Raw genomic sequence first — 27,357 nt, 5'->3', positions numbered from 1 at the left:
GGTATATAGGAGACTGGGATATAGCTATAGTGGATCCGGGGCCTAAACTCAGAAGGGGCATGACCGAGAGGAGGTCCCCCTCAACCATAACATTATATACAGTGACATGAGTTACAGTATATACATGTAGGAAACGGATGGAACGACTGCCTGGTCTGGTCTGAGAGAGCTGTCTTGACTTGCCACAGAAGTGAGGGTTGCTGGCGAGGGCCCCGTTCAAAAATTTGATGTAGAATCTATTCCGTTCTAGTTACTCCACTGACTCTGGGAAAGGTGAGATGGCCATGTACTTTCGTTCTTCTAATCTCTGCCCCCACGTATTGGCAATGACGTTGCAGTTCATCACACACACCTCTGTTAATGAGCAGCTTTGGGGACATGGTGGAGAGGTTGCAGGATGGGTGACCCTGGCACTAAGGGAATTGAGACATATAGGTTGGATAAGTTATATTGGCATCTTTTCCAGTACTCTGACCCTGATATATCCCTGGAAAACTCACATCATATATGAGCTTTACAGTGTTGTCCAGCCTAAACTCACTAAATATGCAACTGCAATGTCATTATCTTCTATTGAACGTGTAGGGGTGTATATTGGTGAAATGTAAACTTCTTGTCTGGTCGGTGGAGGTCTAGGGTATGTTAGACGTATATTGTATTTTCGAAATACCTTATGGCGTCACACCAAACCTGATGTGAACAAGCCTAACTGGCTCCATTTTTGTTTCTTCTAGGTATGTGCTGCCCTCAGCAAAAGCCTTTACAGCTTTTTCTATACTTTACTATAGAATGATCTATTATATAATGACAGTCGGGCAGATTTACTAAACTTGTGCTGTAGATGACGTAAACGTAGGCAGGCTGTTTAAACCTGCACCAGATTTACGAGAATGGTTCAGGCTGGATGATACTTGGTGCAGGGACAGACACTTTTGTCTAATTTTGTACCAATGATGGTGGCGCAAAGTGTCACATCTTGGACCTTGCTAAGCCCCACTTCCTTTTCGAGCAGGTTGGAAAAAGTTGTACAAACCCCAGTTGCACCACCTTGTAGACAGAGTCTAGATTCTAGGCGCAGACATCCGTAAATCTGGACCAATTGTGTTACCTCTTCTCTACACAGCCAAATTCCTCTCACTCACCATTTGCTTTGAAGTTTATCCTTTCGCCTCCTATATATTTTATGAAAAGAGAAGTATGTCATAAGATAGGAACCGTAATGAGGTCTGTGAGGCAATTGCCGGTGTGTTAAAGTTGTAGAGGAAAAAAAATTCTTCTTGTAATGACAAATTACACTGTGGGGACCTCCTAAACACTTAGCCTTGGTGAACACTAAATCTGTCCCCTCAACAGGTTTATTGCTGCGCTCTGTACTTCTGTGAGAGAATTTCACCCCATACATGGCATTGATGTAGATTTCCCAACAGTAGATTTACAGCTTTTTAAGTGATTTAATGAAAAGGCATCCGGGGAGTCCTTGTACATTTAAGACATTTGCCGTTTTACCAGAAGTCAGTAACCCATTTAGTGACAATCACATTGGCGCACACCGGGTTAAAGTCTGAGTGTCAATGCCATATATTCTCTTAGCAGTGGTCTGAAATAAAATGCCGGGAAGTATTTTATAATCTTTTTCTTGTGTGCAAACTACAGTATGATGCGCAGTGTATCCTATTCTTATTATCCACCAGTCTTGAAAGGCCACATCTGTTCCGCATCTACTGCCATTTCCTAGCTCCATCGCAGGACATTTGTGAATATACTGCAGCACAGGAGTGGAAGGGGATCTACGTCTTGGAAAGGTGAAGTTAGGTGATCTCCAAGCTATTGATTCCATTCATTCCTTGCATTAGAGGAGAGGTCTTTCTGGTCCATTTTCAACCCCCCTCCCCCCAAACACTGACCAGATGTTAGACATAAGTGAGAAACGTATATTCCTGCACTGCATAGTTCCTATTCCCATCTTTAAAGGGATTCTGTCAGCCAGATTTTCGATACAGAGCTGTTCATATCATCATATCAGTCTCCTTTATCTAAATAAAAATATACTAGTCTTACCCCCACCTGTCTTTTTTCATTTTTGATAAAAATCGCTTTTATTTATATGCTAATTACCTTTATAAGGTGCCCAAGGCGCTGGCCTTTGGAGCCCAGCCGCGCAGAAAGCTGGCGCATGCGCGATTCCCCTGGATGAGGCTGCTGCCAGGACACCGCGTGGGCCCGGACGTGTGTAACTTGGCACATTCGCGAGATTATGGTGCACTGCGGGGGAAAAAAAGCAGAGTAGAGCAGTGAATAATTAACAGCGAGGTGCCGCTGGGCTCCAAGATAAGGGGCGCGGCTGGGCTCCAACGGCCGGAGGGACAGCCCCTTAGGCACCTTATAAAGGTAATTAGCATATAAATAAAACCGATTTTTTTTATCAAAAATGAAAAGACAGGTGGGGGTAAGACTAGTATATTTTTATTTAGATAAAGGAGACTGATATGATGATATGAACAGCTCTGTATCGAAAATCCGGCTGACAGAATCCCTTTAAACAGCTATTTACAGTTTACATGTAGAAGTAATGTAGATGCCTCTTTATTTTGCAGGCTGTATTCTAGGACAAAAGTATATTCACCGAGCTGCAGACTGCAGAGGTAAAATCTCCCAGCATCCCTTTCTGGTTCAGAGAATGTATCGAGCTCACTCTGGGAAGCGTAGTTCTTATAGCAAACACTGGCTTTGAATTAGGACAAAATTACTGCTTCACTGCATTTCACCTCTCCTGATATGTCCGTCTTAGTAACTACTTACATTCCCGATGTAATGACAATTCTGGAGTATCTATACGCCATGTTGTGCCATTCCTGTATGTTTCCTTCTAGAAGTTATGAATGATTTACTAGCAGTTTGCAATGATGGTCCAGATGGGTGTTACTAGCTGGGGGGTGTCCCTGTGTAGTGTGACACTGGCAGCACTGATTGGATGGTGTCAGACCATGCGGGGGGACACCCTAAACTGGTAACACCCATCTGGACCTTCATTGCAACTGGCAGGCAATTCATTCAACTCCTAAGAAATTAGGCTACTTAATTATTATTACATGGGGAATAAAAGTAGTTACGGAAACAGACATGTTAGGAGAGGTTGCAGGTCTAATTTATGCTGGGAGTGTCTCTAATCACCCAGGGAAGCTGCAATTCTCCAATAGTTTCCCCTGTAGTGTCCGTTGATGGGTAGACAGAATATTACATGCCAACCATTCAAATGATTGGCGATTTGTGTAGTAAATGGTTGGGGCACCTCAACGGGAATGAGAGCTGCTCTTTATCACCTGACCGCTTTGGCTTATAGTTGGGTGTCCCAAGTGCACCCTGTAGCATCCCTGTTAACCCATTTAAAGAGCAGTCTATGAGTTATGATATATCACTCCCAGACCATGCACCTGGCCAGTGCCAATATGACGAATACCTATGTTTTCTATTTAAAGAGAATCTAAAAATGGATTTCCCCTACGAATGGACGCAGTACAGGATGAATACCCATCTTGTACATATAAACAAATCAAGTTGCCTATTGGCATTCTTACTATTCATAGCAGGCTGATCTTTGCCACTAAAATGTGTAGTGAAGGTTACAAAAAGCTTGTTCATGTTAACGCTGGCTATGACTATGATGTTTTTGGCTGTCTGTTCTGAACATGTCAAAGATTTTAAGATTTGTTGATCTGTAATGTGGATCTAGGACATGAATTTTCTGCTTGTGTTGTATCCAAAGCTAGGATACTTCCAACACAAACATATTGGCTTTCATTTGCTACAAATTGCTATGTTCATTCAAATCAAATTACTTTTTTCTTGTCCGCATTACCAGCTAGTTTCAAATGTCAAAAGCTTCTTTATTTTGTTCATGCTTGCTTGTCAATGTTCACGCTCAGGATATAATACTGTATTTCGCAATCAAATATGTAAAGAAAAAAGTTATATTTGAAGGGGTTTACTGACAAGTTAAATTGTCCTATATTATTTTTCGGTTATGTCGGACAAACCCTTTAAGTGTGGAAGAAACGCTGTCCTCTCATGGATCTTTATCTTGTGTTTCTACATATACAGTCGTGGCCAAAAGTTTTGAGAATTGGATAAATATTGGAAATTGGAAAAGTTGCTGCTTAAGTTTTTATAATAGCAATTTGCATATACTCCAGAATGTTATGAAGAGTGATCAGATGAATTGCATAGTCCTTCTTTGCCATGAAAATTAACTTAATCCCAAAAAAAACTTTCCACTGCATTTCATTGCTGTCATTAAAGGACCTGCTGAGATCATTTCAGTAATCGTCTTGTTAACTCAGGTGAGAATGTTGACGAGCACAAGGCTGGAGATCATTATGTCAGGCTGATTGGGTTAAAATGGCAGACTTGACATGTTAAAAGGAGGGTGATGCTTGAAATCATTGTTCTTCCATTGTTAACCATGGTGACCTGCAAAGAAACGCGTGCAGCCATCATTGCATTGCATAAAAATGGCTTCACAGGCAAGGATATTGTGGCTACTAAGATTTCACCTCAATCAACAATTTATAGGATCATCAAGAACTTCAAGGAAAGAGGTTCAATTCTTGTTAAGAAGGCTTCAGGGCGTCCAAGAAAGTCCAGCAAGCGCCAGGATCGTCTCCTAAAGAGGATTCAGCTGCGGGATCAGAGTGCCACCAGTGCAGAGCTTGCTCAGGAATGGCAACAGGCAGGTGTGAGCGCATCTGCACGCACAGTGAGGCGAAGACTTTTGGAAGATGGCCTGGTGTCAAGAAGGGCAGCAAAGAATCCACTTCTCTCCAAAAAAAAATCAGGGACAGATTGATCTTCTGCAGAAAGTATGGTGAATGGACTGCTGAGGACTGGGGCAAAGTCATATTCTCCGATGAAGCCTCTTTCCGATTGGGGCATCTGGAAAAAGGCTTGTCCGGAGAAGAAAAGGTAAGCGCTACCATCAGTCCTGTGTAATTCCAACAGTAAAGCATCCTGAGACCATTCATGTGTGGGGTTGCTTCTCATCCAAGGGAGTGGGCTCACTCACAATTTTGCCCAAAAACACAGCCATGAATAAAGAATGGTACCAAAACACCCTCCAACAGCAACTTCTTCCAACAATCCAACAACAGTTTGGTGAAGAACAATGCATTTTCCAGCACGATGGAGCACCGTGCCATAAGGCAAAAGTGATAACTAAGTGGCTGAGGGACCAAAACGTTGACATTTTGGGTCCATGGCCTGGAAACTCCCCAGATCTTAATCCCATTGAGAACTTGTGGTCAATCCTCAAGAGGCGGGTGGACAAACAAAAACCCACTAATTCTGACAAACTCCAAGAAGTGATTATGAAAGAATGGGTTGCTATCAGTCAGGAATTGGCCCAGAAGTTGATTGAGAGCATGCCCAGTCGAATTGCAGAGGTCCTGAAAAAGAAGGGCCAACACTGCAAATACTGACTCTTTGCATAAATGTCATGTAATTGTCGATAAAAGCCTTTGATACGTATGAAGTGCGTGTAATTATATTTCACTACATCACAGAAACAACTGAAACAAAGATCTAAAAGCAGTTTAGAGGCAAACTTTGTGAAAACTAATATTTGTGTCATTCTCAAAACTTTTGGCCACGACTGTAGAATCATACAATTATTAGAACAAGATTTACTATGATTCAGATGAAAAAGTCTGTAGTTCTCCCAGCCTGACAACTTTCACCTGTCTGCAGTGCCTGATCAATAGGGGGCAAACCACTGGCATCACTAGAACGGGGCTTTATGTCTCCCCGTTTGTAAAGAGTGGCCGGTGAGCTGGCGCATTGCCACTCCATTCATAATCTAAGGCACAGCCCCAAAGAGTTTCAATAGAGCAGCAGTGTGTATGCTTAGCCATCACTCCTTTCAAATGTTCTCATGATCGGTGGGGTCCCACCAGTTAAACCCCCTTGATCAAACACACATCAACCATCCTGGGGATAAAAAGTAAGTTTCCTTCTGTGACATTCCCTTGAAATGTACCAGACTATGCACTGAATGATGCTAAATAACATGAGCTTGTTTCAGTAGAGTACCCAGTACTCCTATTGTCACCCTACTTGAAGGTGATCAATGTAGAGCAAACTAGTAGATATCTGCCTATAGGAAACATCTGCATGGAATTAGTAGGTTCTCCCCATGCTTGAGTGGGTTTCCTCCACTCCTAAAATATGCTGATTTGCAATTTCACAATGATCCCCTATAAGGGCAGGGACCGACATGAGTGAGGAAAATCTCTGTGCTTTTCTATGGAATATGTTAATAAATAAAATAAGTCATGTAGAGACATACATAGATGAAAAGGGGCTCCATAACAGGTCAAACAAGGTCCCTATTATCATGAAGACGTTTACCACCTAGGAAGAAGGGCCCGTTCTTCACACAGGTTCCCAGTACTTGGTAGAAAAATGGATAGGACCAACCATCATGCCCTAGGAGCAGGGGCGTAGATATATAAGGTTCAGAGTAAGCAGTCCCACCTGGACCCAGGTCTATAATGGAACCCAAAGGCCCTTCTTCCATATAAAAAGATATGAGTCTATAATTGGTACGTGGTGGGTGGGGAGCATGTTACAAAGTTTGCATTGGTGCCCAAGAGCTTTATGTTTCACCTTTGTGGCAAGACATGTCTTTATGATTCAGGAGGTGTGGCAGGACATGTCTTTACCAGCCAGATGGTAAAGGAAAAAGCAACTGAAACATCTACGGCATTGGAAAATGTCCCTATATGGTATATTTTCAGGCTATTGATAGGAAGGCTCTGTAATATGCTGTAATATAGCATGCACTCTATAATTAGATGAATCCATCACTATTGTGGAAAGTATGAACTTTGCACAAAAGTGATACAAATGCCTTCTCTACTACTGAAATAAGAGCTTTTTCTTTCCATTTCTTTCTTTTTTCATAATAGCAGCAATAAACTGGATCCCAAGCACAGACAGCTATTGCTCAGATAATGGCCTGGATCATTGGGCTTCATTACTTCTCATTATGTGGCCAATAACAGCTTCTCACTCCCAGAGTTCTTGCTTAATTATGTATAATTATTACCTTTGTGACTGCGGGTTAAAACTAAAATGTTATATACTGGTCATGGCTATTGTGTTTCTTTCTGTTTAGATACATTGTGCCTGATGTCTATATACTAAAAAAAACACTTAGTCTAAAATATTTGAATGTTATTATAGATTAAGGTGACATTACAGTTAGTTTCTTTCTGTCTAAATAGGTTCTCCACAAGCTCTTGGTGGATCTCTTTGAATCAAGCTAGCTGTCTGGTTGTTAGGGATTCAGTGTAGATTAGCCATAGTCTTTTTAATGGTGTTGTTAGGCATCTTATCCATAGCAACCAGTCTGTTAAATCTCCCAAACAAAGGCAAAACAATCAGGCCTTGGTAAAGAAAGGTTGAAGTACATCAGAAAACCTGAAAATGGAAATCCATTGTATAGTGTGAGCTCTATGCATTTGAATCCAGAATCTTAGTAACCAGTTCCTAGCCTATTCGTGTTTTCAATGTAGCTTGGGATCTGTAGTCCTTATGCTCTTCATTGCTGCTACCATTGAGGTTTGTTTCCCTATGGATTCTGTTTAGTGTCTAATTGATTTGGTTTTAATTTGCCCTTGGGTCCTATATCGTCCTTGTTGTCTTGCTGGTTAGTATTTCAGATCAAAGTCAATTTCAGTTAGTGCCATTTGTTTCTTTTCACCGTCATTCATCAGGTCTTATTCTGTATACCATCACCACCTTCTGTCTACTCAGTTGCCTGGCTGATAACTCCTCCATCTGTTTGCCATCATCGTTCAGTTCTTGTCATCTATCGTTGAGTATTCTTCTGTATATTTGTGGCCTGCCAGTGTTGATAAGTGCTTCCTAATATATTTATTGCGACCGTTCGGTTGTTACCCAGTTAAACCCTAATGTAAGTCCTATATAGCTCAGTATTGCACAATTTGGGCATTAGGGCCCCATAGGATATTTCTTGAGGGAGAGGGGAGTACACTTTACATCCCACAGTGAATTTATACTCACTCTCCTCTAGTTCATTCTAGAGCACAATGTGTTCATTTTCAAGACCTACCACCAGATCAAGAGGGTGGCTATGGGCAGTCCCTGTGCCCCAACATATGCCAACCTCTTCTTGGGCTGGTAGGAGAAGGAGATAGTCTTTGGGGATCCATTTGAGGAATGGGCACCATATATCCAGCTGTGGCTGAGATATATAGATGATGTGCTGATTTTGTGGAAGAGGAATGAGGATAGTTTCAAAGGATTTGTGGATATGCTTCATGTCAATTACCTGGACCTATTCTATATACATCCACCATCCATCAATGTAAGATTACCTTCCTTGATCTATCTATCTATCTATCTATCTATCTATCTATCTATCTATCACAAAGGACATCAATGGCAACCTGAGGACCAGGATGTATTGGAAACCTACATCCACTAACAACCTCCTCAGGTGGGAGAGTTGGCACCTGTAGGCACTCCTTAAGCTCTAGTTTGCTCTAGTATGCCGACTTCAAGTTTACGATGGACTGCTTGAAAGGTAGTTTTAGGACGAGAGGCTATCCGGATCATGTGTTGAATGGTGCATATCATCATGCACATTGCTGTGACTGGGAGTCCCTACTTACTGCCAAAAGTCTGGCTGAGGGCGGGTACACCATGAGGATTATTGGCACTTTTGATACCGACCACAAAGAAGTGAGGGAGATTCTCTCAGGTTACTGGTGTGTCCTCAAAACAGACCCAGACATAGGGAAACTACTTTGGGACACCCCATCAATAACAGATTTGAGAGGTAGAAACCTGAGAGATAGACTGGTCCACAGTTTTCTTAAGCCAAGAAGCACCAAGATGCGGTTGTCAGTGACAACTACAGGTACTTTTAGACATAGCGCCTGCGTTGCTAGTGGCTCGATTATGATGGGCAAGATGGTTAGTAATACCTCCAAGGGATGATCCTCTAACATCAGAACCTATATTAATTGCAAGACGGGGGCTATCTATCTGATAACATACACATGCAGCCTACAATATGTAGGTAAGACCATATGCACATTTAGACACAGAGTAGGTGAGCACATTAATGATAGCAAAGAACGAAAGGAAAGCCCTCTGGCTAGACATGACTGGAATGAGCACTCAGGACATACAAATGTCCTCCGCTTCTAGGGCATTAAACAGGTCCAACAATCGCCAAAGGGCTGGAACTTGGACAATAAACTCCTGAGAAAAGAGCTGGAGTGAATTTTTCGCTTACAGACTGAGAGGCCTAAGGGCCTCAATGAATGCAGCATTTATACTTGCTTCACAGAATAGCTAACCGTTCTAATTCTTTCCTTTATCTATGGACAATCTAACTATGCAGGAGCAGATATACGGTATATATATTTCTGCCATACCCAGATCTGGGCTAACACATAACATAATGTACACAGTAAGACAATTATCTCTTGGTTATCGTTTACTGTGCATCCATATTTTGTTCACATGTACTGTAGCCAGTCAATTCTCAGTTTTGGCTACTATTAGATAACATTCTTATTTAATGTATCTAGGTCATTGATTCCATATACCATTTTCCAGAGGGCTGGATTTAGTTCCCTCTCCTTCACAGACCCGCTGCTAATAGATATTTCAAACCTACTTTTATCCTGTATAATTATAAATAAGCCCCTCACTTATATATTAGCTGCGAGATGGCACACAATAGTATACTGCACGGAGCGCCACCATACATGGAGCAGTTCTGTCAGAGGCAGGACACGCCTCCTTTCTTCTGATTGGCTCTGTTATTAAAGATGCCCTTCTCGGTCTCGGCACATCACTACTTAATGAGTGGGTTTCGGCGGGCGAGCACAGCCATACCAGCACATGAGATCTGGCTAAACGCTACACGTGAAGCCAGCACCACTTGTTTGCTCTAATATCCTCCATGTTCCGGCAGAATCGGGGGCTTCTTCTCCGCTCACGCCAGGTCTAAAAAAAGGGGGCGTGGTGTAGTCGGGAAGGGGATGGGCCGGCAGGCCCGTCTCATTCATCATTTTCTATGCCTGGTTTAGGCGTAGAAAATGTTCTAAATGTAAGACAGCAAGGAAGCTGTCTTATATTTAGAAGTGGTGGTTGATCCGCCGAAGTTATGTAGAGGCCTGCATCTCTGCATGACTTCGAATACCTAAAAAGAGGTCCTAATAGGGCCACATATAAATATACTATAAACCTACAAAAAATATGTGCGTACCCAGATCACAAAAATGCAAGCAACCATATGTAAGCAAAAATAGAATATTTATTGAAACAACTCGATAAAACACATATAATGGAGTCATTCAAAACCCCATGGGGTAACACAAACATAAGAGAGGAACTACTAGGAAAAAGGGAGGAGGGGCCAGTAGATATTAATATACATAGGAGGAGGAGCAGATACCATAAATATAGTTAGCATAAAGGTATGTATAAGGTAATCACCCCAAAATTTCTTACAAACAATGGGGAAAGAAAACACAGGAAAGGGTTTCCACATAATGGCTGCTAGCCTTGTAAAGTGCATATCAATAGTGCCAAGGAAAACACATGTAGCTACTCATTCAGTCATGAAAACGTAATGACGTCCGCATCACCCTTCCCAGTGTCCCTCAGTATGTGTTTTGTGCTGTCCACACAGAGGTCCTGTCCATAAGATGGCCACTGATGGAGGATCGTGTGACCAGGCATATCGCCTCCATGTGAGCTCTCCTGCATTCTAACATACTGCAACAGCATTAAACCCACAACAGTGCAAGTGCAGATGTTGGGTGCAGTGTATTTGAACAGAGGAAACATCACATGGAGGTGATTTGCCTGGTAATATGACCCTCCATCATCCGCCATTTTGTGGACAAGAGCTATATGTGAACAGCACAAAAGACTTGGCAAACTAGGGGCATACCTTATGAAAACTAGAAAATGGTGCAGAATTTCTACAAAGTATATATTAGTAAGTGCCATATAATCATCTTAAAAACACATTGGTCGACTGTAACCAGAAAGTGGCCAGCCCCTTAAAATATATACAATAGAAAATGTCACTTTTATGCACCATTATTTGATATATGCTCACCAGGTCTAATAAGCATCAGTGTAATCACATCCACAGCCCATCTACAGTTGTTACTAATTAACTGCAAAGGAAGAATGGATTGTCCTTAATTCAAACCTCAAATAGTCTCATTTATTCTTCAGTGGTTACAATTTGCTGCTGTGTTCAGTATTCTGCTCATGACATATGTTTGTAAGGAGCCTTCCTGTCAAGCCTTCTGCAGCACTATACATTATACACCTGAGCATATTATGGAAATTCACAGGAATACTGATCCTCTCCTTGAAATCAACAATTTGTTCTCCTTTTTGCCCTCACCTTGAGACCCTGACAAATATGCAGCTTTTTCTTTGGTTCCATTTTATCTCTATCCTTTAATACGCTTTTGCAAAATCATATTAGAATTTGGGAGAAGGAAGATGTTTTTACTGTAATGATTAAGAACATCGGATATATTTCAATTTCAGCAAATGTCATTCTTCTGTCTGAAATAACAGTGGAAGACTAGTTGGACCTTGACAACCATCAGTAGAAAGCCTTGAAAGATTTATACTTGTTATAATTTTTTATTATAATTTCCAATTTTTCACTCCATAATTTGGTGTATTAGATTAGCATACAGTATAAAGTTCTAAACTATTAACTCGGGCTGAAACGATTCATCGATGTAATCGATTCAGAAAAATCCCCGATGCAGTTTTCCCGCATCGAGGATTCGTTTAAATCACGTGACCACGGAGGGTGAGTGAAATGAAGCCTTTCACTCACCGCTCCGTAGCCTCCAGTCGGCACCGCGCTGCAGGGCCTAGCGTGCACACATCGTCAGCATGCTGGCGGACGCTGTGTGTGACGTCAAGTCCCTCCCAGTGCATCCTGGGAAGAAGACGCGGTAGTCTCCTGCGGACTCCATGTCAGCACACTGCCAGGAAAGGTAAGTATAAGATAGCACTAGCAGGGGCCCGAAACTGGGGGATGGGGGGTGTAGATTTGAAGGGGGCACCTGTAATTTGAAGTGATGACATTACAGTGTGAACACTGGGACTCTGATCATCTGGCGACTGGCCGGAGTCCAGCCACAAAATATGTCACTGTGCAGCATTTTTTGTCCATATCCCCATTACAGTCAATGGGCATCCATCTATGACAGATGCAGCCAGTAAACTCCACCGGAACAGACTGCCGGAGTTCACAAAATAGCCGTAGATATACATTCTGGCAGAATAACAGCCTGCTGGAGTATACAGTATTGGGTATAGCCGGATACAACCAGCTATATGCTCTCATTCACTATAATGTGGTCCAAGGCCATCTTGCCATGTTCGGCATACATGCTGGGTATCATCCAAACTTTTTTTTTTTTGTTCGGCTAAAACCCAGCTTGAATGCTGTAACAAGGCCAGACCCCATTACAGATAATCGCTGCAGCAGCCGGCAGTATCTAGCTATACCTGATATGGTACATTCTGGCTGGCTGTTCTTCTGACAGAATTGATATTGCAGCTGTGAAAGAAGCCTAATGTGTGTGCAATTATTTGCTATACCACTGTAATAAATTAAAATATTGTTTTTATAAAGCAATACGTTATTTTATGAAGGTTGTTCTTATTAGAATACTCGATTTAATCGTAAAAATAATTGATTACTAAAATAATCGTTTACTGCAGCCCTACTATGAACATATGTACTTTTAAAACATTTTCTTTTTTTTTTTAAATTCTTTTTCTTACATGTCTGTGAAGATTCTCATTCAAGCAGATCATGGTATATCAATAGTAATGTCAGTGCAACTGGACTTGTATCTTCTCTTGAAGTTGTTTTGCTAGTCATTTGACCAACTTTCTCATTTTGAATGACTTGCACAAGGAATCTCTGGAATTAAATGCTGGTGACCCGTTGTAAGACCTTAGAGTATGACTAACAGTGCTGTTCTAACACCTCTCCCAAGGCAGTTTAATCCCTTGTAATAGCTTCAGTTATGCAAATCCAATCAACATATTACCTCCATGAGGTCCTTGACCTCTTGTTGATTATAATAAACATATTGTGCTGACTAAAGCCTGAGTCACCAGTATTTAATACCCGAGATTTATTATTCTAATTGAAAAAGCCAGTTAGATGACTGTGTGACTAGTGAAATGTCTTCAAGAGAAAATACAAGTCCAGTTGCTCTGACTTATTACTTATGATATTTTTCTTACATGGTTGCCATGCATAGATTTTTCTCAGATTAAATTATTTTAGAACAATTCTGTAACTTTACGTAGTTCAAGCTCCAGTATGCCTTAAAGGTTCCTTGAGGAACATAAGCCATTATTTTAGGGATTGATCAAGATATCTGCAAGGAATTTTTATGTGGCCAGATGGGTTTTCCATGCAGTACTTAAAACAGTATAGTCTTTGTAACGTTTCATGTGATTGACTACTAAATTTGTACAGTCTGTGTTGGTACCCTGTATATTTTATGCAAGCTATGTTTGTACCCTTTTCAGCATTGGTGTACAATGGTGCATTTGCCCAAAATACAGTTAAATATGGGGACTGGCTGGACAGTGTTCAACACGAAAAAAAAACATCTTTTAACAGTGTCCCCATTCCAGCGTCGCATCTCCCATCCTTGTCATTTCTGGTACCCACAAGACCAGAAGTGATGACATGCCGTATACGCCAACATGGCTGTTGGCAGTCATTGGCCTCAGTGGTGACATGTGAACAAATCTGTTGCTATCTTTTTCTCTCAAATTTCAGTAGGAAATTGACTCATTTTTCTTGTGTGTCATTGAGATCAGGAAAGGAGATATGGAAAATCTTTTTAGTGTTACTTTTTAATAAAATAACTATTATTATTTATTATTAAAGCGCCATTCATTCCATGGTGCTGTCCTTATGATAAGGGGTGCACATACATAATACTGACAATTGCACTAAGCATGAACAAGGCAAGTTACAGAAGGAGAGAGGGCCCCGTCCGCGAGGGCTTACAATCTACAGGACTATATAATGCAAATAAAGAAATCACTTTAGTCCAGGTTCATTTGTTGGAGTTCTGCAGAGTTCCTACTACCTTCATGTTGAAACTATAAAATATTTAAACTGGCCATGCACTTTAGATTAATGTCAGCAAACCTGCTAATTTCACCAATCAGTATCTGTATGGAAGTCTCCTGACTTCCGCCCCAACAGCAGGTGTTGGGTGGTAGGAAGAATCAGGCAGTTTGATTTCAACATGTCTGGTCATTTTGTTCTCAGGAGTAGATAAGCCTCCAGAGTTGTCAGGGAGGGATTTCTCCCATCACTCTGTTCAGAACATTTGCACGTCATGCCAATTATACATGTGTATAAGTAGGGGAGGGTATCAAGAGGGATAGATATTGCCCGAATTAGTGTTTGTTGGACAGCTATCTAAAGTATATGGCCAGCCTTAAAGGGGTTGTCCGAGTTATTTTTTTATTCTTTCTATGTTTCTAACTAGGCAAATGTAACAGCTTTCCAATTAACTCACTTTATCTCCAGTGGCTGGTTTCTCAGAATTTACTGAGGGTCACATGACCTGTGATGTCAACTTCTCTTCCTGCTCTGATAATGTTGGTGCACAAGCCTGAGAGATCTCTACACAAGACGTCACTGTGCTGGCCACGCCCCCCTGCACTGCTGGCTGCTGCTTATTGCTCTCTCCCAGGATTCTTAACCCCTTCATCTGCATATAGTCAGGGCTGAAGTGTTTACTGTGTTACTGTGTAGCTGCATGCAATGAGGAGACAAATGCTGGGCACAGGAGCTGAAAGAGAAGTTCTGCAGAGCATTGCAGGTAGGGGGAAGATCCTGTGTGTATTAGCAGTGTCATGGTACAGCTGGGACTTGTAGTTCTATACATACAACATGCTGCTCAGTCTCCCAGCAGGCAGACATGTCACTCAGGGCAACACTTGTATTAACTCCCTTAGCAGTGTCATTATACAGCTGGGACTTGTAGTTCTACACATACAACATGCTGCCGAGCCTCCCAGCATGCAGGCATGTCACTCAGGGCAGCTCTTGTATTCACTCCCTCTGCAGAGCAGGGGAAGGGGCAGAGATTGTTTTTATTGCAAGTAAACAAAGGGCCACAAGAGAACCAGGGAAATGAGGAAATACCGTAGATATGTTTTTGCCTAAAACTTGCTTAGCTTAATTATATATCGCTGACCATCAGATTTACAGTGCTATATCTTTTTTTTCCATAACTCGGAAAACCCCTTTAAGCTTCATGCAGACGTGAGATATCGGACTGGCATTGCAGGAGCGCACGGGGTCATTGTTTGCTATGACACCGTGCACTCCTGCAATGCCAGTCCGGTATCTCATGGACGTCTGCATGAGGCTTTAGAGAAATGGATGAAATTGGTCTCCAAAGAAATTGATCTCCAAAAGAACCTCTTCACTTAGTGTTACTAATTTTACTACAATTACAAGCTAGCAGGAACACTATATTTATTTTATTGATAAAAAAATGACTTCTTGACTTTATTACTCTTTCTTCAGACTGAGAACATAAACAGTTTAATACAAAACTGAAAGGTGAAAGATATAAAATTGTAAAGTGATATTGTGGTTAATTTCCATAGACTTGCCCTTGAGAATTCAGCTCAACTTTTATGATTTCTGGCCGCTGAAATATTTTTATATTACAAATTAATCATTATTAAAATCTACATCTGCAACATTTAATACTTTCTTCATTAAAGGTATTTTGCAGCCTTTGCGCTCACATTCCTAAGAATACGTTGTTGAATTTGTATTAAAGAAACCAAATCAACTTGTTAAACACACCACCCAATGTTCTTAGCTTAACCACAATCACCCAAACAGGATGGCTTGACTTAAGTCTTGAAGTAACGCCTGCCCCTATTAAATATCCTACTGTCAATAGATTGCCACCTTGACTTTTGCACAACTGGCTTTAATCCAGTAGTATAATGAGAGATTGCCAAGATTAATTAAAAATAAATGTGATATGCATCCATTAAGTTAGTTACTTTGTCTTCTAGAGACTGAATGAGTTACGTTTATGTGCTATAAGTGGCTATGTTTCCAGCTTTCAGTATATTTACTGACTCAACAAAAAATATTGTGGGCACTCTTGAGTGTAATGGCTTATACACTTATATTTATTGTCAAAAACTGGATTGAATCCTCATGGTTCCAGTGACTTTGGGAAATGAATCCCTAATGATCCAGGACAGGATCCTATCCTGCATTTGACACTGAATGTATAGTTAAAGGTTATAGACACCTATAACATGGAGAAATTATTTTTACTTATGTTAGTGGTTACCTTAACTATATAAAAAAAAAAAAAGTTGCAGTGAGCTTTAGTCTTTATTTTTAGTTTTGCAATTTTCTCCTAGTTTCAGATTTTTCTCCTGTGTATGTGTAATACATGTCAGTTCTATGTCGAGGATACATTCCAGACCTGTGTCCAGGATGCTGCTTCTCGCATGTATAAGTATAATACATGCCAGATCTTTGTTGCTGCTGCCTTTCCCCAGCAAACTGCCTTGTGTGTCCTTTTTTCCCTATCTATAGTCTGTGTGAGCTGCTCCTCTTGGACTCCATCTTCCATGTACATTCTATGCCGCTATATCGAACATACAGAAACGGGAAGAGGAAAGCAGAGAGAGCTGTTAGAAACAGATTCAGAATCACCAGCAGCCAGGTGAAGGACTTACACACACTCTGCAGAACAAAAATGGGAGGGTGTTTTCAATGAAGACTATTTAGAAGTTGGTTAATTTTGCTTAAAAAAAGCGTAAGGGGAACGTAGCCTGCAAAGAGCTTATATGGCTAAGACCATGATCATGTGCATTGAGCTCTATGCATGTATAGCATTTGATTATACGTGAAAGGCAAAACGTTCAGAGGCCAAAAATGCTATTTTCTAAAACAGTCAAAGAGAACATTTTGCTCGGTGCATTAAGTAGGACAAGTAATATAATGAGCCATGTTTAGTTTTAAACTAATGAGATTATTGAATTTAGCTAAACATTTCCTATTTTAATTGCAAAAGTTCGAAACTGAAGTGAAGAAGATGCTTCACGCTGATCAGGACCTGCTCTGAACTGTTCATTATTTTACTATTTAGAGGCATTGATTGCACCCACATCAATAAAAGCATTAGGTAACTGGGATTTTTGTGTTTTATTTTCTTTGTTATAAGGTGCTTCTTCTTAATAAAAAAAAAGAACTTGAAAGTTTTAAAACTAGCACTTGATTTGGTAAAAATTGGAGCCCATCCAAAAGCGCCCATTTTACAGCTAGATTCTTCCGAAGAACCACAGCAGGTGGTGAAATGAAATACAAATGTGATGCTGCTCATGTGAAAGAAAATTTAATGGCTTATTTGTCATTTGTTCATGTAAAACAACATCCCATTTGTATTTTCTTTCTTCAAGTTAATACCATGCAAATTATAAATGTAAACAACAGCTTTTTCGTATCGTCGATGGCAAAACCGAGGGGCAAGGGATGGGAAATGCGCCTTCCGCAGGGAACAAAGTGTGGAAGGAAAGCAATTATTTGTCGTTGATCGACATTGCCAGCTCATATCAAAGTGCAAATGGAAAGAGAATATGTAAAAGCAAATGATTAGTCACTTTGGTATTTTTATAGTCCTTTTGAGCAATTTAGTTTACTTAGCGGTCGTAGCCACTTTAGTTCAAGGGGACTTTTTGATAGAACAAGTTCCAGGCTGACATTGTACATAAAGTGAACTGACAAATGGAAAATGGGCACAACTATGGAAATATATCTTTAGATTCCATAACTACAGCAATCTGGTGAGTACATGTATGTGAGTCTATGTATGTGTATATGCATATACATGAATAGGCTAATTACATTTTTATCTACTTGTATTTATAAGTATTAGTTTTTAAAATGGTTATCCAGTTTTATGATATTGATGACCTATTCTTAGGATTAAAGATAAACAAATTTATGTAAATTCAATTCAGTTCTGATTTGATTTGGGCAGAAATCAAAAGTGTTCACGCTAGGGCTGCAGGAAAAATTATTTCAGTAATCGAGTATTCTACCAATTATTTTAACGATTGAGTAATCTAATAGGAAAAAATTAATTAATTGACTGTTTTCCTTTATAAAAACACATCAGACCCCCTGCCATCAGTCCCCAACACCCTTCGTTCCCCCCTGTGCGATCAGCCCAAGTGCATCAGTTCCCCCCAGTGCCATCAGCTCCACTATCCCCCTGTACCATCAGCTTCCCCCCTGTGCCGTCAGCTCCCCACCCCATGCCATCAGCTCTCCCCCACCCCAGTGCCTTCAGCTCTTCCCCACCCCAGTGCCTTCAGCTCTTCCTCATCCCAGTGCCTTTAGCTCTTCCTCACCCCAGTGACATCAGCTCTCCCTCACCCCAGTGACATCAGCTCTACTCCCCCAGTGCCATCAGCTCTCCCTCCCCCGTGCCATCAGCTCTCCCTCCCCCGTGCCATCAGCTCTCCCTCCCCGTGCCATCAGCTACCCCACCCCTGTGCCTTCAGCTCTCCCCCAGTGCCTTCAGCTCTCCCCCCAGTGCCTTCAGCTCTCCCCCAGTGCCTTCAGCTCTCCCCCCAGTGCCTTCAGCTCTCCCCCCAGTGCCTTCAGCTCTCCCCCCAGTGCCTTCAGCTCTCCCCCCAGTGCCTTCAGCTCTCTCTCCCCCATGCCTTCAGCTCTCCCTCCCCCATGCCTTCAGCTCTCCCCCCCCGTGCCTTCAGCTCTCCCCCCCCCGTGCCTTCAGCTCTCCCCCCACCCCAGTGCCTTCAGCTCTCCCCCCACCCCAGTGCCTTCAGCTCTCCCCACCCCAGTTCCTTCAGCTCTCCCCACCCCAGTTCCTTCAGCTCTCCCCACCCCAGTTCCTTCAGCTCTCCCCACCCCAGTTCCTTCAGCTCTCCCCACCCCAGTTCCTTCAGCTCTCCCCACCCCAGTTCCTTCAGCTCTCCCCACCCCAGTTCCTTCAGCTCTCCCCACCCCAGTGCCTTCAGCTTTCCCCCACCCCACTGCCATCAAGATGACATTATACCGCATGGGGCCACAAGGTGACATTATACCTCATGGGGCCACAAGGTGACATTATACTATATGGGGAGGATTATACTGCATGGGGCGGCTGAGGCCAAGGAGACATTATACTGCATGGGGTGTGCCAAATGGTGACATTATACTGCAAGGGGCAACATCCCCCCCCCCCCCCCCCCAATACAATAGCTATTCAATGTCTGCATGGCATAAATAGCTATGGGCTTGCTGGGCTTTGTAGTGCAGTTAAGGCCACAGGTTGCTTTTTTACCATTAGCTTATTGTATGATGCAAACACAAAGCATCACCTACCTCAGGCATTAACAGTGACTACCCCATGACAGCAGCTAGGGCCCACACAGCACACAGGGTGATGCACTGCAGTTAGTCAGCAGCCCCAGTAATGTACAGCAAGCCACACTAACCTGAAACCACTACACTTCCCGGCTGTGCTAAGCCCCGCCCACAATCCATTTATAGCCAATCAGCATTTGTCTTACTACTAACCAATTAGCGGGGCTTTATGGCTGCTCTCACATGAGGTGTTATATGAGAGAAGCACTGGGATTGGCTGGGAGCAGCTGCCTGAGGGATTGTCATACTGGTATGGAGAGTGCCAACTTCTGCAATCGCTTCACGCCTGCTCCGTGGTCACGTGACACAATCGAATCCTCGATGCAAAAAATTTGCATCGAGGATTTTTTTGTGTCGAATTACTCGATTTAATTGAGTACTCATTGCAGCCCTAGTTCACGGTCTCTCCCACTCTCTCTCTTTCTCCTACTTTTTCTACGGCTTTCTCTCCCTCTCTTCCCTTTTCTCTCTCTTTTTCCTACTTTCACTAACACTTTCTTTCCCTCTCTTCCCCACTCTCTTCCTCTCTCACAGAATTCTCCCAAATTGAATCGCCTAAAATTCTCTTTTAAAAATTTGGGTGAAATTCTGATTCTATGAAATGGATTCTCTCATCTCTGCTCAGGATCGGTCTTCAATATCAGATTGTTGGAGTCCGACTCTTGGCATCTCTGCCGATGAGCTGTTTGAAGGGGCAGTGGCAATCGTGCGAGTGCTCCGTCCTCTTCAGTGTTTACCTGCACTATGTCTACATAGTGGTGGTGCACTGTAATTACAGCTATTTACTTGAATGGGACAGAAATCTGTAATTACACTGCACAGTTACTACAATTTAGATGGTATGCAGGTTAATATCAGGAGGACGCAATGCTCGTACATGGCCCCTTCAAACTGCTCAGCAGCAGTTACACTGGGAGTCAGACCACCACCGATCTGAAAATGATGACCAATCCTAACTTAGTTTCTAGTATTTGTATGTGTCTTTGCGTATGGAGCAGGATGCTGCTACATGTGATGTAGTGTGCACCTGCACTTTATTTTATATTGTTTGGAGGTGCTGATCTAATTTTATAAATTGATTTGCATTGTACAATTGGTGGAGTGGCTGCCCCAGTTCGGGAAGTGCACTCCTGCCCATATTCCAAAGGCTTTTAAGTAGGGTATTCTATAGCTAGATCCTACACTGCCCTGAATTTTGTAGTGTTAGACCTAGGAGAAGCAATTCTGATAGTGTTAGGTTCCTATCTGCAGAAGCCACCTTGCCGTTGGTAGATGGGCCTGACACAAAAATTTGCACAAAGAGCTTCAAATTTTTATATATAGTAAATATAGCAGTAATGCAATTTAGTATAATTAATGTTTCAACTGTTTGCAGAGCTGCTTAAAATACAGTTTGCTTGTTTTTGTATGTCAGCCATGGCAGTGTGCACCTGCACTTTATTACATATTGTTTGGAGTCGTTGGTCTAATTTTATTCTTTTGACTTATCCAAAGGTTATGTCATCAATATCATGAAACTGGACAACCCCTTTAATGAATTTTTAGGGTCTAGACCAGGGGTGCGCAACCTTTTTTTTTGTCTGAGGGCCACATTGTCACAACGCTCTATTTCAAGGGTCCGCAAATAAAAAGACATGTTTATTTGGTGCTCATTTGCATCAGCCTATTACACAGGCCAATGTAAAGTAACTGGGGAGGAATGATCGCTATTACAGTCATTCCTCCTTCATTTAGTTATATTGATTATCAGTAGCACATCCCTGATACACAAAGAGATGTGTGGCACGATTATACCGGCAAGATATTAGGAATGAACGCTCTTATGAACATATGTTCCCAGTAATTGACCTGACCATCTCGCAGTGTAATAGGGGCCTAAAGGGATTTCCCAGTAAAAATTAATTTTTAACAAGTTCTTGCTGCATGGCCCCTGAAACTGAAGAATTAAACTCACCTGCTCCCCACGCTGTTTTTACTTGGTAATGCATGGCTATGATCACATGCACCTCTCCAGCCAATCACTGGCTTCAGCGATAATGTGGCCACAAGCAGCGTGTCACTGCTGAAGCCAGTCATTGACTGGATCAGTGTATGTGACCATTAGAGATGAGCGAATTTCATATTTTGAAATTCATTCACGCTTTGTTTACCGGTAAAAGGTGAATTGCATTATGTATTCCGTTACCACGGACCATAACGCATTTCTATGACGGAAGGCATAACCGAATGCCTTTAGAGGCATTCCGTTATTCATTCCGTCATAATAGAAGTCTATGGGCTGCTAAACGGATCCGTCCCATTTGTTATGCTCCGTTTCCTCTCCTACATAACCATAAGGGGATGGATCTGTTTTGCAGCCCATAGACTTCTATTATGACAGAATGAATAACGGAATGCCTCTAAAGGCATTCCGTTATGCCTTCCGTCATAGAATTGCGTTCTGGTCAGTGGTAACGGAATCCATAACGCAATTCACCTTTTACCAGTAAACGAAGCGTGAACGAATTTCATAACCTGAAATTCGCTCATCTCTAGTGACCATGGCAATGCACTGAAAAGTGTAAACCGTGCAGGAACCGGAAGATGCAGGCAGAGGGGCCAGGGCGGCATGGAGCAGGTAAGTAAGAATCTTCTGTTTCAGGGGCCATGCTGCAGGAACTTGTTAAAAGTCATTTTTACAGGCAAAGGGGTGACATTTCCTTCCTGATTCCTATTCATACAGTAAATCAGCGCTTTCCTTCACTGCAGAGGATGGCGCTCCCTGGTTATTACCACCTCCTGCCAGTTACAGGTGCCATGCAATAACCAGTAAGCATTTTCCCTTACTAGTGGGGAAAGCGCTTATTGGTTAACACTTTAATAACCAAACCTGAACAGGCACTTTTTATTGTGATTTAGCGCACTTGGTGGTTCGAACGGTTGAAACTTTTTTGTGTTGGGACTACCAAAATAATTTTTGCAACAATTTGTCACTTGACACATAGGGCCTTATAATTAATTTTTTTGTTTTATTTAGGGGAAACTACAAAATATTTTTAAAAAGTATTTTTTTCAAACTTATTCTTTAAATATGCAAACTGACACCAAAATAAATTATAATAATTCCATATTTTGTGTCGGTAGTTTTGTTATATAATATGTATAGTTTCACGTGATGGTTTTGGTTGGTGTTTTTACTTTTATGTATTTTATAATTTTTTATCTTTTTTAAAGGGAACCTGTCATGTGGATATTTGATTATAATCTAACTAATTATATACAATCATTAACTACTAAAAAGTACCTTAGATGTATTCACTTACTGGTGTGACAGATGGTTCCCTTATAATATACACACAAAGATGCCGCATGCTAATGAGCTGATTTGAGTCCGGCGTGATGTCATTGAGTCCAGCGTATATTTAATTCAGAGCTATAGCCACTCCCCTGCCCACCTGCTGCTGATTCCTATGGAAACAAACTGTCATTCAGCAGCAGGTGGGCGGGGAGAGTCAGGAGCTCATGAATATTCAGGACTCAGCATTATGAGCTGGAGCTTTTCAATACAAGATGTTGGCAGATTGACTGGGTCAATTAAAGAAAGTGAGCCAGCATTGTGCTAAGAAAATCAGTCACTTATTTATGTTGCCCTTAGTTAGGACACCATAAAACTGGTGACAGGTTCCCTTTAACTTAATTTTTTATATATTTCTGCTACAAATAATATCTCCCAAGAGGTCATAAAAAAAAACATTGAGGGACAATGACACTTTTTGTAAATTTTTCACGTTTTCCTTCTTATTTTTTATTTTATTAATGTTTTATTGTATTTTTTTTATAATTGGTTTATTACGTATTATTTAAATATATTTTTGCCACATAATATGTCCCCTAAGAGGACATAAAAAGACTGTTGGGGGACAATGAACACTACTATTTTGCACTTTTTATGTTTTTTCTTTTATTTCTTTTTTATATTTTTTATTTTGAATTTTCTATTATTTTTTATGTATTTTTATTTTTTTTTATCTTTTTTAACTTAATTTTTAATGTATTTTTGTTACAAATAATATCACCCCAAGAGGTCATAAAAAGACCTTTGGGGGACAATGACACTTTTTGTATATTTTTTCCTTTTTCCTTTTTATTTTTGTATTTTATTAATATTTTATTGTATATATTTTTTTATATAATTTATTACTTAAATATATTTTTGGCACATAATATGTCCCCCAAGAGGACATAAAAAGACTGTTTGGGGACAATGAACACTCTACCAATTTGCACTTTTTTCATTTTTAATTTTTTCATTATTGTTTTTTTTTTTTTTATATATTTTTAATTCTCTAGTATTTTTTTAAAATATATTTTTGCCACATAATGTCCCCCTCCCCCCCCCCCCCCCCCCCCCCAAGGGATCATAAAAAGACTGTTAAGGGACAGTTAACACTCTTTTCTTTTGTAATGTTTTCCTTTTTATTTTTGTATTTATTTTTTTAATTTTCTATTTTTTCCCACATCATATTTTATTTCTTTTTTTTCTTTGTGTTTTATTATATTTTTTTTGCTTTAAAAAAAAATATTTATAATTTTTTATCTTATATCTTAATATATTTTTTCCACATAATTTGTCCCCAAGAGGTCGCTGAAAGACCTTTGCGGACACAGTCTTTATTTTTTATTTTTTGTACTGTTTCCACTTTAACTGGGGCATCCAAAGGGGCCCCAGTTACAGGGAAAACCAGCCTGCTCTTGGGGGCATTGTACACAGGCAGAGCTGATCAGGGTCTCCTGACCCTGCAGCTCTGGGCTCCTCTGCCCCCAAGCCGGGTCCACCCTGCATAGCGCTCACCTATCTGAGGAGAAGGCAGAAGCGCTGATACACTGCTTCTGCCTTCTCCTCGGGACTCGTACTGTCACTGACAGCTGAGGACCCATCCTGCTTCTGCTACAGTGCGGGAGCAGGAGCTGTAATGCTCCATCGTGCTGCGCTACGGGCAGAAGCACAGTGGGAAGAGTTGTACATTTTATAATGTATCCTTATTTGGATATCATATCTTGTCTTGTTCTGGTTTTTCAACCATTTTTCGTTACCATGCTTTACAATAATTTTTTAAGTCCTCCAGGCACCTGAGTTTTGCTTAAAAGGCTAATTATTCATACCATTAGAACAGTTATGCCATTTTATAGCTCTTGGTCTTGTCAACAGGCTACTCATTACATTCATTTTCCTCCTATCCGCAACCTCCAGTACTCTATCTGTTCTGAAACGACATCTCCCAGAATCCTCCTCCCCTGTTACTCCTCAATAGTTCTTCCACTGTCTTTCTGTAAGTCAGCCCGGTGTCGTCCTTACGACGCTGTCTCTGCTCCTGAAATCCGACTCTGCACACCCCACTGCTCGTGCTGACGAGTACCACTGAGGGGCCTAGGCACTTACAGCAATAGAAACCGCCCTTGGGCTCTCGCTGTCGGCACTCATTGGACAGTGTCAGACTGTGTATGGACTTCCCCCCCGCCAATGGTAACACCTAGTTGGCAATTCATTGATAAGTTTCTGGTGGGAATATTGGGGAAAGCACAACATAAACTTCTAATAGATGCTTTCAGAATTAGAAACATCGAAACATATGCCTATCTGCCTATGTTTCTATAAAGCAGAACATAAACTTCTAATAGATGCTTTCAGAATTATTTCTTGATGATTGCAAGTACGGTATTTACTAAGACCTGTCAGGAGAAATACAGGAAAGAGTACTGCAATGCATTGCCTGTCAAGCAGTGTCAAAATAAATGTTCAATCTGCAAAGTAAAAAATAGTTATAGTAATAAATAAAGGACAAAAAAACGAGGTCTTTGTGTTGCATAGAGGATTTTATCTCAGAATATTTTTTCTTAAATGTATTTCTTTTGAATAATGAACTGTGTATGAGGAGTAGTTTTGGGGGTGAAGTGTTTTTGGCTCATCAAAATGATTGACACTTATTAAGCATATTCAACTTTTGGCTGAACTTCGTTACCACTGCAGTGCTGGCTACTATAAGGGTATGACCACATGTAGAAGCCATGCTGTGCTCGGGATGCGGCGGCCTCCGGCCATACGAGCCGCGGCTTCATCCTATTAACTAATTACCACTGCATTTGTTTGCTGTGCAGTTTTGCAGGTTCCTTCGCAGCCATTAACAATGAAGACAGAAGAAACAATGCTGTTGTGATTGGTTAATAGGATGCAGATACTACTTATGCGGGCGCGCGGTACTCAGACGAGGACGGCCTTATCCCAAGCGCAGCTTGGCCGCTCTATGTAGTCATACCCTCATACTGCATCATTGGACCAGTTGAACCGCGATATACCTGATAACATAAGAATACCAAATCCTAAAATGATGGAGGCTATTTATGAAACTGTCTAAATGGGCAACTGTCATTGTTGCCCACAGCATCCTATCACAGCGGAGATTTCATGTTGTATTCTGCTGCTTAAAAATGAAACCTGCACTGTGATTGGACAATTTTTGTTTAGACACTTCATAAATCTGTTATATTTAAAGTGAAATCTCTGGGCAGATTTTCATATTTAAAAGGGTTTACCCATCTCAAAATTTGTGACTTATTGCTAGGATATGCCACAAATGTCAGATGGGTATGAGTCCCAGCTCTGTGACCTGCTTCAGTCTCCAGAACTGGGTCTCCGAAGTGAAGGAAAAGCACCCATGTGGCCACCCACTGCAATGGGAGTTTCGAAAACAGCCAACGCTGGTTTGGCTATTTCCGGCAGTTTCATAGTAGTTGGCTACACTTGCTTCCCTCTCACTGCTATGGGACTTCCAAAAATAGCTGACCGAACCGCATGGGTATTTTCAGAAGTCTCTTAGCAGTGAATGGAGGGAACACAGAACATGTGCATTGTCCTCTCCTTCACTTCGGGGACCCTGTTCTGGAGATTGGAGCCACCTCCTAAAGATATGCCACATATGGTGAGATGGGACAACCCCTTTAACAAAATGATCATGGAATACACCAAAGACAGGTTCTGTAAGTGCAAGTTTCCAGTTTTCTGTAGATATAGAAAATTTGCGTGGAGTTCCACTTGAAAGTCACCCTGTGGATGTGGAGAGGAGGATTTTCCTGTATACAGAGTGCACCTCTTTAGGATCTGGTTCCCATAGTTGCTGTCTTTAAGGAAGCATCTCTATTGCAAAATGAATATATGTATGTTGTATGAGGATACTTTTCAGAAAGTCGAGCCGAGATCTTGTGATCGGCACTGCCGCACCTGCTGCTGCTTTCTTCAGTCTTTAACACACAGCTGCTCTTATTTAGAAGGCAATATTGGGATGTAGCAGTGTAAAGCACAGGGGGAGCCACATGGAACCCTTCAACTCAATAGAGAGAGCTGCCTCAAGTCATTTACCTCCCACCACATACTGTACACGGATAGAAATCACCAGAGCTGTCGAGCGCACACCTGTGCCAATTACATCACTGACAAGATAATGCCGGCTTATGCACGTGCTGGAATAGTTTATTATACTGCAAATCTGAGCTTAAATCCTATTGTTTAAATTTTCTGTTCAAGATGTTGCTGAGAAATTACATTGTAATCCTGAATTTTCCAGTCTGTGTAAGGGTACTTTCAGACTAGCGTTTTTCTTTTCCGATATTGAGTGCTGTCACAGGAGCTCAGTACCGTAAAAAAACTGATCAGTGTTATCCTAATGCATTCTGAATGGAGAGCAATCCGTCCAGGATGCATCAGTTCAGTCCCTCTTATGTTTTTTGGCCGGAGAAAATACCGCAGCATGTTGTATTTTTCTCTCCGGACAAAAATCCTG

General features: G+C 41.3%; 1 protein-coding gene and 1 long non-coding RNA gene across 2 annotated transcripts in view; both read left to right on the top strand.

The window, feature by feature from the left end:
- The window catches only part of FBXL17 (F-box and leucine rich repeat protein 17), an 854,796-nt gene that overhangs the window by 725,688 nt on the left and 101,751 nt on the right, over positions 1-27,357 (top strand). The gene's annotated exons all lie outside the window — the stretch shown is intronic.
- LOC120992557 lies at positions 930-27,315 on the top strand. The gene is made up of 3 exons (XR_005776998.1): positions 930-944; positions 12,378-12,390; positions 27,142-27,315. It is a non-coding gene; the product is annotated as an uncharacterized LOC120992557 (long non-coding RNA).

Source organism: Bufo bufo, chromosome 2 (assembly GCF_905171765.1).
Source record: "Bufo bufo chromosome 2, aBufBuf1.1, whole genome shotgun sequence".
Classification (NCBI taxonomy): domain Eukaryota; kingdom Metazoa; phylum Chordata; class Amphibia; order Anura; family Bufonidae; genus Bufo; species Bufo bufo.
The sequence above is the reverse complement of the archived record's forward strand: the minus strand, read 5'-3'. Positions and strand labels throughout refer to the sequence as shown.